The sequence below is a fragment of the Nomascus leucogenys genome, chromosome 8, assembly GCF_006542625.1.
Source record: "Nomascus leucogenys isolate Asia chromosome 8, Asia_NLE_v1, whole genome shotgun sequence".
Lineage (NCBI taxonomy): Eukaryota > Metazoa > Chordata > Mammalia > Primates > Hylobatidae > Nomascus > Nomascus leucogenys.
In genome coordinates this window covers 51,280,784-51,293,585 of record NC_044388.1, presented here as the reverse complement: position 1 = coordinate 51,293,585, position 12,802 = coordinate 51,280,784, and positions in this window count along the sequence as shown.

Genomic DNA, 12,802 nt, shown 5'->3' with positions numbered 1-12,802 from the left:
CCTCCTCTGCCTGGGCTTCTATTTTGGCGTCACTTGAGGAGCCCTTCAGCCTGCCGCTGCACTGTGGGAGCCCCTTTCCGAGCTGGCCAAGGCCGGAGCCGGCTCCCTCGGCTTGCAGGGAGATGTGGAGGGAGAGGCGCGAGCGGGAACCGGGGCTGCGCACCACGCTTGCGGGCCAGCTGGAGTTCCGGGTGGGCGTGGGCTTGGCGGGCCCTGCCGGCCCCAGGAAATGAGGGGCTTAGCACCCGGGCCAGTGGCTGCGGAGGGTGTACTGGGTCCCCCAGCAGTGCCAGCCCACCGGCGCTGCGCTCGGTTTCTCACCAGGCCTTAACTGCCTTCCCACGGGGAAGGGCTGGGGACCTGCAGCCCGCCATGCCTGAGCCTCACACCCCCTCCACGGGCTCCTGTGCGGCCCGAATCTCCCCGGCGAGCACCACCCTCTGCTCCACGGTGCCCAGTCCCATCTACCACCCAAGGGCTGAGGAGTGCCAGCGCACAGCACGGGACTGGCGGGCAGCTCCACCTGCAGCCCTGGTGCGGGATCCACTGGGTGAAGCCAGCTGGGCTCCTGAGTCTGGTGGAGACGTGGAGAACCTTTATGTCTAGCTCAGGGATTGTAAATACACCAATCAGCACTCTGTATCTAGCCCAAGGTTTGCAAACACACCAATCAGCACCCTGACTCTAGCTCAGGGTTTGTGAACACACCAATCGACACTCTGTATCTAGCTACTCTGGTGGGGCCTTAGAGAACCTTTGTGTGAGACTCTGTATCTAGCTACTCTGGTGGGGAGGTGGAGAACCTTTGTATCTAGCTCGGGGATTATAAACGCACCAATCAGCACCCTGTCAAAACAGACCACTCGGCTCTACCAATCAGCAGGATGTGGGTGGGGCCAGATAAGAGAATAAAAGCAGGCTGCGGAGCAAGCAGTGGCAATCCGTTTCCGTGTCCTTCCACAGTGTGAATGAAGTCTTTGTTTCTTAAGTCTTTGTGACAAGTTTTTGCTGCTGCTCAGTTTTGGGTGTTAGCAGCTGTGTTAAGATCTGTAACACTTCTCTGTAAAGGTCTGCAGCTTCACTCTTGAAACTAGTGAGACTGCAGAACGCACCAGGTGGAATGAAGAACTCCAGATGCACTGCTTTAAGCGCTGTAACGCTCAGTGCCAGGGTGTGTGGCTTCATTCTTGAAGTCAGTGAAACCAAGAACTCACTGATTCTGGACACAATATGTAGACGCTCATTCCATTTTTTGTTAGTGGTGAAAATTTTTTGTGCATTTACTGGCTGTTGGGTTTTCTCATCAATGAATTATGCACACCTTTTTTGCTTCATTTTCACGTATCTTTCTATTAAAGACATCCCTTTGCTTTATGTTTTTTCTCATTCTTGCATTGCTTTTAAGTTTTTTCATTAATAAACAATGTTGTTTTCCTCTGCAATCAAATCTAGATTTTCCCTTTGTGATTTCTGATACCACTTCCATTCTTAGAAGTACTTTTCCATTCATAAACTAGTAAAATAAAGGTTTTTTTCTTAAGTTTCATTTTTGTAATGATTTAACTAATTCATATGGAATTTGATTTTGTGTTGACATTCAGGAGAAAGCATAATTTTATTAATTAGCCAATTTCTGGATATTATTTGTAAATCTGTTTTTCCCTAGTGTTCATTCCTGTTTTTCCATCTTTATTCTTCTAGGTGAACTTTAGAATAATTTTTTAATACCCAAAGTAATTTTTTTAACTTTGAGTTTTTTTCGGGAGAAGGATTAGCATGACATTAAGCACATAAATTACTTGGGTAAATTGATGTATTTACAATGTTTAGTCATTTCATTAAGGAAAATAAGAACAGTCCCCATTTATTCAAGCCCTTTTCTATACTACTTTTATTAAAACCTTTTTTTGTTGTTTTTTTCAATGTAAGTCCTACACATCTTTTTTTTCTTGTAATGGTTATTTCTAAATTTTAGTAATGATTGTAAACAAGAGCATTTCCCCCGACCTGGTTATGGATGGCATATAAGTAAACCATTGAAGTTTATACATTTATCTTGTGCATGACCAATTTGGTATAGTCTTTTGGTAATTTAAGAATTTTCAGTGAATCATCTTGGAGTTTCTGCTATATGATTATGCAATAGGCAAACGATCTTTACTACGTATGTAATAGTATATGCAAATAAGAAAGAGGACATCCTTCTAACTGATACGCCTCTAGTGTCTGTTTTTTGTTTATTATTTTGTCTTTGTCTTTTTTGCATTACCCAGGCAGGAGACAACTTTCTGTGGTTTGGGTATTTGTCCCCCCACATTTCATGTTGAAACATGATCCCCAGTGTTGGAGGTGGGGTCTAATGGGAAGTATTTGGATCATGGGGGCATGAATGGCTTGGTGCCATCCTCGAGGTAATGAGTGAGTTCTGGCTTTATTTGTTCCCCTGAGAACTGGTTGTTAAAAACAGCCTGACACCTGCCGTCTGTCTCTTGCTTTTGATCTATTGCCTTGTGATCTCTGCACATGGCAGTTCCCCTTCACCTTTTGCCATCAGTGGAAGCAGCCTGAGGCCTCACCAGAAGCAGATGCTGGTGCCATGCCTTTCGTACAGCCCACAGAACTGTGAGCCAAATAAACCTTTTCTCTTTGTGAATTACCCAGCCTCATGTATGTGGTTGTTTTTTTTTTATAGCAACACAAATGAACCAAGACACAGAGTGCACAATCATGACAGAAATTCTTGTTCTGCTCTCTGTTTTAATTTAGAGGTTGATAATATCCAGTATTGGTGAGCATATGAGAAAACAGGCATCCTTACCTTGTGTGTGGGAATGTGGATTAAGGGTTTTTGGAAGGAAGTGGGCAGCCTTTCCATTTTAAATGGACATTCTTTTTGGGCCAGCATTTCACTTTTAGATGTCTGATCTACATAAGTATTTGCATATGTGCTTAGATATGTTAAGGTTTTCTCTGTAGTATTTTTAAAGGCATTTTTGCAGGGTTATTTAAAAAATTGTGGTAAAGAAAAACAAAATTTACCATCTTAACCATTTCTAAGTGTACAGTTAGCATTATTTTTGAATAGCAAGAAAGGAAAGAAAAAGGAAAGAAGGTAGAGAGGGAGGGAGGGAAAAAAACAAAGAAAATGAAGTGTAATTAATTCAATTTTAATTTTTCCTTCAATAGGAGAAGAATTTAATTAATTTATAGTATGAACTACTATGCAGAATTTTAAAAAATCACGATAGGTTCAAATGCACTTCTTGTAAAACACTATGAAAACAAATTAAGTGAAAAATGTAACTGGCAATGCAATGTGTATCATATGATCTCATTTATGTGAACAAAACCCTGTGTATGTACATTTACGTATACGAATCTATGGGAAGAGGTTTAAAAGGTGACACTTTTCATTGCTAACAGAGGTTGTCTCTGAGATAGGTTTGGGGAAGGAGATGTGGGAAAAAACCTTCCATTTTTTGCCTTCTATATTTCTGTAATATTTAAAATTTTAACAAGGAAAATCTAATTCTGTAGTCTGCACATAATCTAAACAAAGAAGAACTCCATGATACAACCACATGTCTAATATTAAGTGACATGGTATTGAAATTGAAATAAAATCCATATAAATGGTTTTTGAAAATATCTTTTTATCCTTGGTTTTTATTAGCTTTTTTAATGAGAATGGCATTTGAACATTGATTTCCTCTTTTCATGAGTAAAGTCTGTTTCTGCCTTTTCTTATGTTTAAAAGCTGTTTTTATTTCCTGTTCTGTGAATTGACTTCATATACTTTGCCCATATTTTTCTTCAGGAGTATAGGTCTAGTATGCATGGATGAGTAGAAGCATTTTATATATTCAAGGAATTAAGCCAAGCACAGTGGCACGTACCTGTAGTCCCAGCTGCTCGGGAGGCTGGGACATAAGGACTGCTTGAGCCCAGGAGTCTGTAGTGTGCGATGATTGTGCTTGTTAATAGCCAATGCACTTCAGCCTGAGCAATGTAGTGAGGCCCCCATCTCTTAAAAAAAAAAAAAAAAAGGTAAGAAAGAGATTAGCCTTTTGTCTATGAAATGAATCATAAGTATATCCCTAGATTGTTATTTGTATTTTATCTTGTTTACGGTATTTTCACCATGTGAAATTAAAAAGAAGAGTTTTTATGTAGTCAAATTTATGAATCTTTTAGCTTCCAGGTTTTGTGATTGTTTACTCCTTACTCAGCCAACTCCAATCTGGTTTGTGCTCCACCATTACACTAAATAAGTGGTCACCAACACCCTCCTTGTTCCTAAGTTCAATAGAAACCTGATTTTTTGGCAATATTTGACCCTTTTGGAGACTTCTTCCTTAAGAAACACTTTTTGCTTTGGGTCCGATCTTCCTTCTACCTTCCTGGCCTCTCTTGCTTAGTCTCATTGTCCTGCCCTTTCCCTGGCCCATGCTTTAAATATTGCTATCCCTTGCAGGGCTGGCCTGAGTCTTCTTTCATCCACTCTCTTCCAAATTGGTCTGGCCCTCATCAATGACCTTACTGCCAGCCCAGAGCTCAGCATTCTCTCCTGAGCTCCAGACCCAAATCTCTACTTGCTCATCCCACCCTTCCATTTGGACACACAACAAGTATCTCTACCTCAATGTCTCCAAAGCCAAGGTTATTACCCACCTTCCCAACACACCTTCTTTAATTTTTCAGCTCTAGGACTGGATTCACCAGAGCAGGAATCAAGTTCACTTCATCGGCTCTGCATACTGGACACCTCATTCAGTGTCTTCTGCTCCTTATGAATTATCAGTTGCATTAAACTGAAAGGCAAGACAATTCGTGCAGTTACCCAAGCTGGACAATGAGATACCTTCTTCCCCCTGTCACTCTGTCATGCAAATTTAAATAGCACCTTTTGATACTGCCTACAGGTTGCCTATAGCAATCACTCAGTTGATTCCAACACATGTATTCTCATTTGTCTTCCTTCCTCTTCTTGCCTCCTCCAACCCATTCTCCACATTCCTTGCAAAGAAGTCTTTCCTAAAAGTAAATCTAGGTAATCCTAGCTGCTACAACATAAACCTGCAGTCTCAATAGTGTAACACAATAGAAATCTATTTCTTGCTCACATAAAATAAAAAATGATTGTTTCAGGTGGTGATTCAGAGACCTAGGATCCACAAGCATTCACCAATGCCTTCTAAGGATGCTGCAGAAGAAGAAAGAGTGTGGAGGGCCATGCCTGGTTTTGGCCCACATCACATCTACCTGCATGCCACTGGTGAGAACTCAGTTTCAGGTCCACACCTGATTGCAAGGAGCCTAGAACATGTGGTCCAGCTGCCTGCCCAGGGAGAGAACCTGGGTCTTATGATCAGCCTTGGTAGTTTCCCATTACTTTGAGGATAAACATCAAACTCCTTTATAGGAGCTAACAAGGCAGCTCCTGATTCAACTGGCTCTCCTCTCCCACCTTTGCCATTTCTCCACTGCAGCCCTCAACTCCAACCTCACTGAACTGTTTTGAGTTTCCTGATTATTCCATACGCTCTCTTACCTCTGGGCTTTGCGTTTTCCAACTTTTACCTGGAAACCCCTTCTTTTCCACTCTTCCCCCTCCACCAATCTCCTCCAGCCCCATACCCCATATCACTGGCTAACCCTCACTGACTTTTGCCAGGGATACTTACTTTGCCTGTGTACTTAATTTTTTTGAAGCAGAAACATTTGGTGCACTGAACTAACATGAGCTCTTCACCCGTCTGCCTGCATATGATCGTGAACTTGAGGGCAGTTTCCCCATAGCTGTACCCTCCACACTTAGCACCAGGATCAGTGGCATCACTTATGAGGCCCAAAATGCAAATGACAGGCCCCTTGTTAGAATTTTAGGACGCCAACAGCAGCGCATCAACTCCAGGGTGAGCCCTGCTGAGGGTGAAGTCTTTGGGAACCACACAGATCACAGGCTCCTGAAGCCAGCTCAGCCTACAGAAGGCTAATCACAAAAGCCAAATATCCACTATGGCTTTTGTCATTGACCTAAGGTTTGAGATAACACCCAACTTTCTAATCCTTGGCTGGAAAGAGAAAGAGAGGCCACATTTTTTTCTGAATAGTGTTGCAAGAGGATTTTCTTTGTTTTATTTTTCCGTAAGTTATTGGGGTACAGGTGGTATTTGGTTACATGAGTAAGTTCTTTACTGGTGATTTGTGAGATTTTGGTGCACCCGCCACTCTGAGCAGTATACAGTGCACCATATTTGTAGTCTTTTATCCCTCATCCCCCTCCCACTCTTTCCCCCAAGTCCCCAAAGTCCATTGTATCATTCTTATGCTTTTGTGTCCTCATAGCTTAGCTTCCACATATCAGTGAGAATATATGATGTTTGGTTTTCCATTCCTGAGTTACTTCACTTAGAATAATTGCCTTCAATCTCATCCAGGTTACTGCAAATGCTGTTAATTCATTCCTTTTTAAGGCTGAGCAGTATTCCATCATATATATATATATATATATATATATATATATATATATGATGGAATATATATATTCTTATATATATAGAATATATATGATGGAATATATATATATTCTTATGTATATAGAATATATATATTCTATATATAAGAATATAGAATATATATAGAATATATATATTCTTATATATATAGAATATATATATATATATATATATATATATATTCTTGCCTCCTCCAACCCATTCTCCACATTCCTTGCAGAGAAGTCTTTCCTAAAAGTAAATCTAGGTAATCCTAGCTGCTACAACATAAACCTGCAGTCTCAATAGTGTAACACAATGGAAATCTATTTCTTGCTCACATAAAATAAAAAATAAAAAATGAGGTGTCCAGTATGCAGAGCTGATATATATATATGTATATGTATATCTCACAGTTTCTTTACCCATTCATTGACTGATGGGCATTTGGGTTGGTTCCAGGATTTTTGCAATTGTGAATTGTGCTGCTATAAACATGCATGTGCAAGCATCTTATTCGAATAATGACTTCTTTTCCTCTGAGTAGAGGGAATCCCACTACCCAGTAGTGGGATTGCTGGATCAAATGGTAGTTCTACCTTAAGTTCTTTAAGGAATCTCCACACTGTTTTCCGTAGCGGATGTACTAATTTACATTCCCATCAGCAGTGTAGAAGTGTTCACTGATCACTGCAGTGTTCCCTGATCACTGCATCCATGCCAACATCTAACGTTTTTTTGATTTTTTGATTATGGCCATTCTTGCAGGAATAAGGTGGTATCACATTGTGGTTTTGATTTGCATTTCCCTGATCATTAGTGATGTTGAACATTTTTTCTTTCTTTCTTTTTTTTTTTTTTTTTTTTTGAGATGGAGTTTCACTCTGTCACCCAGATGGGAGTGCAGTGGCATGATCTCCGCTCACTGCAACCTCTGCCTCCCAGGTTCAAGCGATTCTCCTGCCTCAGCCTCCTGAGTAGCTGGGATTACAAGCACACACCACCACACTCGGCTAATTTTTGTATTTTTAGTAGAGACGGGGTTTCACCATGTTTGTCAGTCTGGTCTCGAACTCCTGACCTCATGATCTGCCCACCTCACCCTCCCAAACTGCTGGGATTACAGGCATGAGCCACCGCACCTGGCCTTGAGAATTATCTATTCATGCCAGCCCAATTTTTGATGGGACTGTTTCTTTTTTTCTTGCTAATTTGTTTGAGTTTCTTGTAGATTCTGGATATTAGTCCCTTGTCAGATGTATAGATTGTGAAGATTTTCTCCCACTGTGTGTGTTGTCTGTTTACTCTGCTGACTGTTCCTTTTGCTGTGCAAAAGCTCTTTAGTTTAATTAGGTCCCGGCTATTTATGTTTGTTTTTATTGCATTTGCTTCTGGGTTCTTGGTCATGAAATCCTTGCCTAAGCCAATGTGTTGAAGGATTTTTCCAATATCATCTTCTAGAATTTTTATAGTTTCAGGTCTTAGGTTTAAGTCCTTAATCCATCTTGAGTTGATTTTTGTATAAGGTGAGAGATGAGGATCCAGTTTCATTCTCCTACATGTGGCTAGCCAATTATCCCAGCACCATTTGTTGAAAAGGGTGTCCTTTCCCCCACTTTATGTTTTTGTTTGCTTTGTTGAATATCAGTTGGCTGTAAGTATTTGAGTTTATTTCTGGGTTCTCTATTCTGTTCCATTGGTCTATGTGCCTATTTTTATACCAGTACCATGCTGTTTTGGGGACTATAGCCTTACAGTATAGTTTGAAATCAGGTAATGTGATGCCTCCAGATTCGTTCTTTTTGCTTAGTGTTGCTTTGACTATGTGGGCTCTTTTTTGGTTCCATATGAATTTTAGAATTGTTTTTTCGAACTCTGTGAAGAATGATGGTGGTATTTTGATGGGGATTGCGTTGAATTTGTAGATTGCTTTTGGCAGTATGGTCATTTTCACAATATTGATTCTACCCATCCATGAGCATAGGATGTGTTTCCATTTGTTTGTGTCATCTATGATTTCTTTCAGCAGTTTTTTTTAGTTTTCCTTGTAGAGAGATCTTTCAACTCCTTTGTTAGGTATAGTCCTAAGGTTTTTGTTTGTTTATTTGTTTGTGTTTTTTTGCAGCTATTGTAAAAGGGGTTGAATTCTTGATTTGATTCTCTGCTTGGTCGCTGTTGGTGTACAGAAGAGCTACTGACTTGTGTACATTAATCACATATCCAGAAATATTGCTGAATTATTTTACCAGTTCTAGGAGCTTTCTGGAGGAGTCCTTTGGGTTTTCAAGGTAAATGATCATATTGTCAACAAACAGTGACAGTTTCACTTCCTCTTTTTGATTTGATTTGATTCTCTCCTTGGTCGCTGTTGGTATATAGAAGAGCTACTGATTTGTGTACATTAATCTCATATCTGGAAACACTGCTAAATTATTTTATCAGTTCTAGGAGCTTTCTGGAGGAGTCCTTAGGGTTTTGAAGGTAAACAATCATTTCATCAGCAAATAGTGAGTTTAACTTCCTCTTTACCGATTTGGATGTCCTTTATTTCTTTCTTTTGTCTGATTGCTCTGGCTAGGACTGTCAGTACTATGTTGAGGAGGAGTAGTAAGAGTGGGCATCCTTGTCTTGTTCCCATTCTCAGAGGGAATGCTTTCAACTTTTCCCCATTCAGTATTATGTTGGCTGTGGGTTTGTCATAGACGGCTTTTGTTACATTAAGGTATGTCCTTTGTATGCCGATTTTGCTGAGGGTTTTAATCATAAAGTGATGCTGGATTTTGTCAAATACTTTTTCTGCATCTATTGAGATGATCATGTGAACTTTGTTTTTAGTTATGCTTATGTGATGTATCACATTTATTGACTTGCGTATGTTAAACCATCCCTGCATCCCTGATATGACACCCACTTGATCATGGTGGATTATCTTTTTGATATGTTGTTGTATTTGGTTAGCTGGTATTTTGTTAAGGATTTTAGCATCTATGTTCATCACAGATATCAGTCTGTAGTTTTCTTTTTTGGTTGTGTCCTTTCCTTGTTTTGGTATTAGGGTGATGTTGGCTTTGTAGAATGAATTAGGGAGGGTTCCTTCTTTCTCTATCTTGTGGAATAGTGTCAAAAGGATTGGTACCAATTCTTCTTTGAATGTCTGGTAGAATTTTGCTGTGAATCTGTCTGGTCCTGGACTTTATTTGTCGGTAATTTTTAAATTACCATTTCAATCTCGCTGCTTGTTATTGGTCTGTTCAGGGTATCTAATTCTTCCTGATTTAAGCTAGGAGGGTTATATTTTTTCCAGGAATTTATCCATCGTTGCTAGGTTTTCTAGTTTATGTGTTTGTCATAGCCTTGAATGATCGTTTGTATTTCAGTAGAGCCAGTTGTAATATCTCCTGTTTCATTTCTTAGCGAGGGTATTTGGATTTTCTCTCTTCTTTTCTTGGTTAATCTTGCTAATGGTCTATCAATTTTATTTATCTTTCCAAAGAACCAGATGTTTGTTTCATTTATCTTTTGTATTTTTTTTTGTTTGTTTCAATTTCATTTAGTTCTGTTCTAATCTTGGTTATTTCCTTTCTTTTGCTGGTGTTTGGGTTTGGTTTGTTCTTGTTTCTCTAGTTCTTTGAGGTGTGACCTTAGATCATCTGTTTCTGCTCTTTCAGGCTTTTTGATGTAGGCGTTTAGGGCTATGCTCTTAGCACCACCTTAGCTGTATCCCAGAGGTTTTGAAAGGTTGTGTCATTATTGTCATTCAGTTTGAATAATTTTTTAATTTCCATCTTGATTTTGTTTTTGACCCAATATTCATTCAGGAGCAGGTTATTTAATTTCCATGTATTTGCATGGTTTTGAAGGTTCCTTTTGGAGTTGATTTCCAGTTTTATTCCACTGTGGTCTGAGAGAGTGCTTGATATAATTTCAACTTTCTTAAATTTATTGAGGCTTATTTTATTGCCTATCATATGGTCTATCTGGGAGAAAGTTCCACACGCTGTTGAATAGAATGTGTATTCTGTGGTTGTTGGATGAAATATTCCATATATATCTGTTAAGTCCATGTGTTCCAAGGTATAGTTTAAATCCATTGTTTTTTTTTTGTTGGTTTTCTGTCTTGATGACCTGTCTAGTGCTGTCAGTGAAGTATTGAAGCCCCCACTATTATTGTGTTGCAGTCTATCTCATTTCTTAGGTCTATTGTTTTATAAATTTTATAAAATTGTTTCATAAATTTTGGAGCTCCAGTGTTAGATGCATACATGTTAAGGATTGTGATATTTTCCTGTTAGACAAGGCCTTTTACCATTATATACTGTCCCTCTTTGTCTCTTTTAACCACTGTTGCTTTAAAGTTTGTTTTGTCTGATATAAGAATGCTACCCCTGCTCACTTTTGGTGTCCATTTGCATGAAGTGCCTATTTCTACCTCCTTTAAGTGACTCCTTATGTGTTAGGTGAGTCTCCTGAAGGCAGCAGATGGTTGGTGGGTTCTTATCTGTTCTGCAGTTCTGTATATTTTAAGTGGAGCATTTAGGCCATTTACATTCAATGATAGTACTGAAATGTGACGTACCATTGCATTCGTCATGCTCTTTGTTGCCTCTGTGATTTTTTTTTTCATGGTGGTGTTTTTGCTTTTTAACTTGTATTTTTGTTTTATAGGTCCTCTGTGATTTATGCTTTAAAGAGGTTCTGTTCTGATGTGTTTCCAGGATTTGTTTCAAGATTTAGAGCTCCTTTTAGCAGTTCTTGTAGCGGTGGCTTGGTAATGGCAAATTCTCTTGGCATTTGTTTGTCTGAAAATGACTGTCTCTTTCCTTCATATATAATGCTTGGTTTTGATGGATACAAAATTCTTGGCTGATAATTGTTTTGTTTGAGGAGGCTGAAGATAGATCCCCAATCCTTTCTGGCTTGTAGGGTTTCTGCTGAAAAATCTGCATTAATCTGATAGGTTGCCTTTATAGGTTACCTGGTGCTTCTGTCGCATAGCTCTTAAGGTTCTTTCCTTCGTCTTAACTTCGCATAATCTAATGACAATGTGCCTAGGCAATGATCTTTTTGCAATGAATTTCCCAGGTTTCTTTGTGCTTCTTGGATTTGCATGTCTAGGTTTCTCACAAAGCTGGGGAAGTTTTCCTTGATTATTCCCCTGAATGTGTTTTCCAAGCTTTTATAATTGCCTTTTTCCTCAGGAATACTGATTATTCTTAGGTTTGGTCATTTAACATAATCCCAGACTTCTTGGAGGCTTTGTTCATATTTTCTTATTCTTTTTTCTTTGTCTTTGTTGGATTGGGTTAATTTGAAGACCTTGTCTTTGAGCTCTGAATTTCTTTCTTCTACTTGTTCAGTTCTATTGCTGAGACTTTCCACAGCATTTCGCATTTCTAAAACTGTGTCCAAAGTCTCCTGAATTTTTTTATTTTTTTTCTTTAAGCTATCTATTTCCTTCAATATTTGGATTTCCTTGCATTGGGCTTTGCCTTTCTCTGGTCCCTCCCTGATTTAACTTAATAACTAACCTCCCGCATTCTTTTTCAGATAAATCAGGTATTTCTTCTTGGTTTGGATGCATTGGTGGTGAACTAGTGTGATTTTGGGGGGCACGGGGTGTTGATGAGCTTTGTTTTGTCATATTACCAGGGTTGGTTCTCTGGTTCCTTCTCATTTGGGTAGGCTCTGTCAGAAGGAAAGTCTAGGGCTGACGGCTATTGTTTATATTTTTTTGTCCCATGGGGTGTTCCCTTGATGTAGTACTCTCCACCTTTTCCTGTGGATGTGGCTTCTTGTGAGCTGAACTGCAGTGATTGTTGTCTCTCTTCTGGGTCTAGCCACCCAGCAAGTCTAACTGGCTCTGGGCTGGTACTAGGGGTTGTCTGTACAGATTCCTGTGATGTGAACCATCTATGGGTTTGTCAGCTGTGGATACCAGCACATGTTGTGGTGGAGGTGGCAGAGGGTGCAATGGACTCCATGAGGGTCCTTAGATTTGGTGGTTTAATGCTCTATTTTTGTGCTGGTTGGCCTCCTACCAGGAGGTAGTGATTTCTAGAAAGCATCGGCTGCAATAGTGTGGAAAGGGACCAGTGGTGGGCAGGGCCCTAGTACTCCCAAGATTATATGTCCTGTGTCTTCCACTAACAGGGTGGGTAGGGAAGGACCAGCAGGCTGGGGAAGGGTTAGTCGTGTCTGAGCTCAGACTCTCCTGGGGCAGGTCTTGCTGTGGCTGCTGTGGGGAATGGGGGTGAGATTCCCAGGTCACTGGAGTTGTGTAACTAGTAGGATTATGGTTCCCTCTG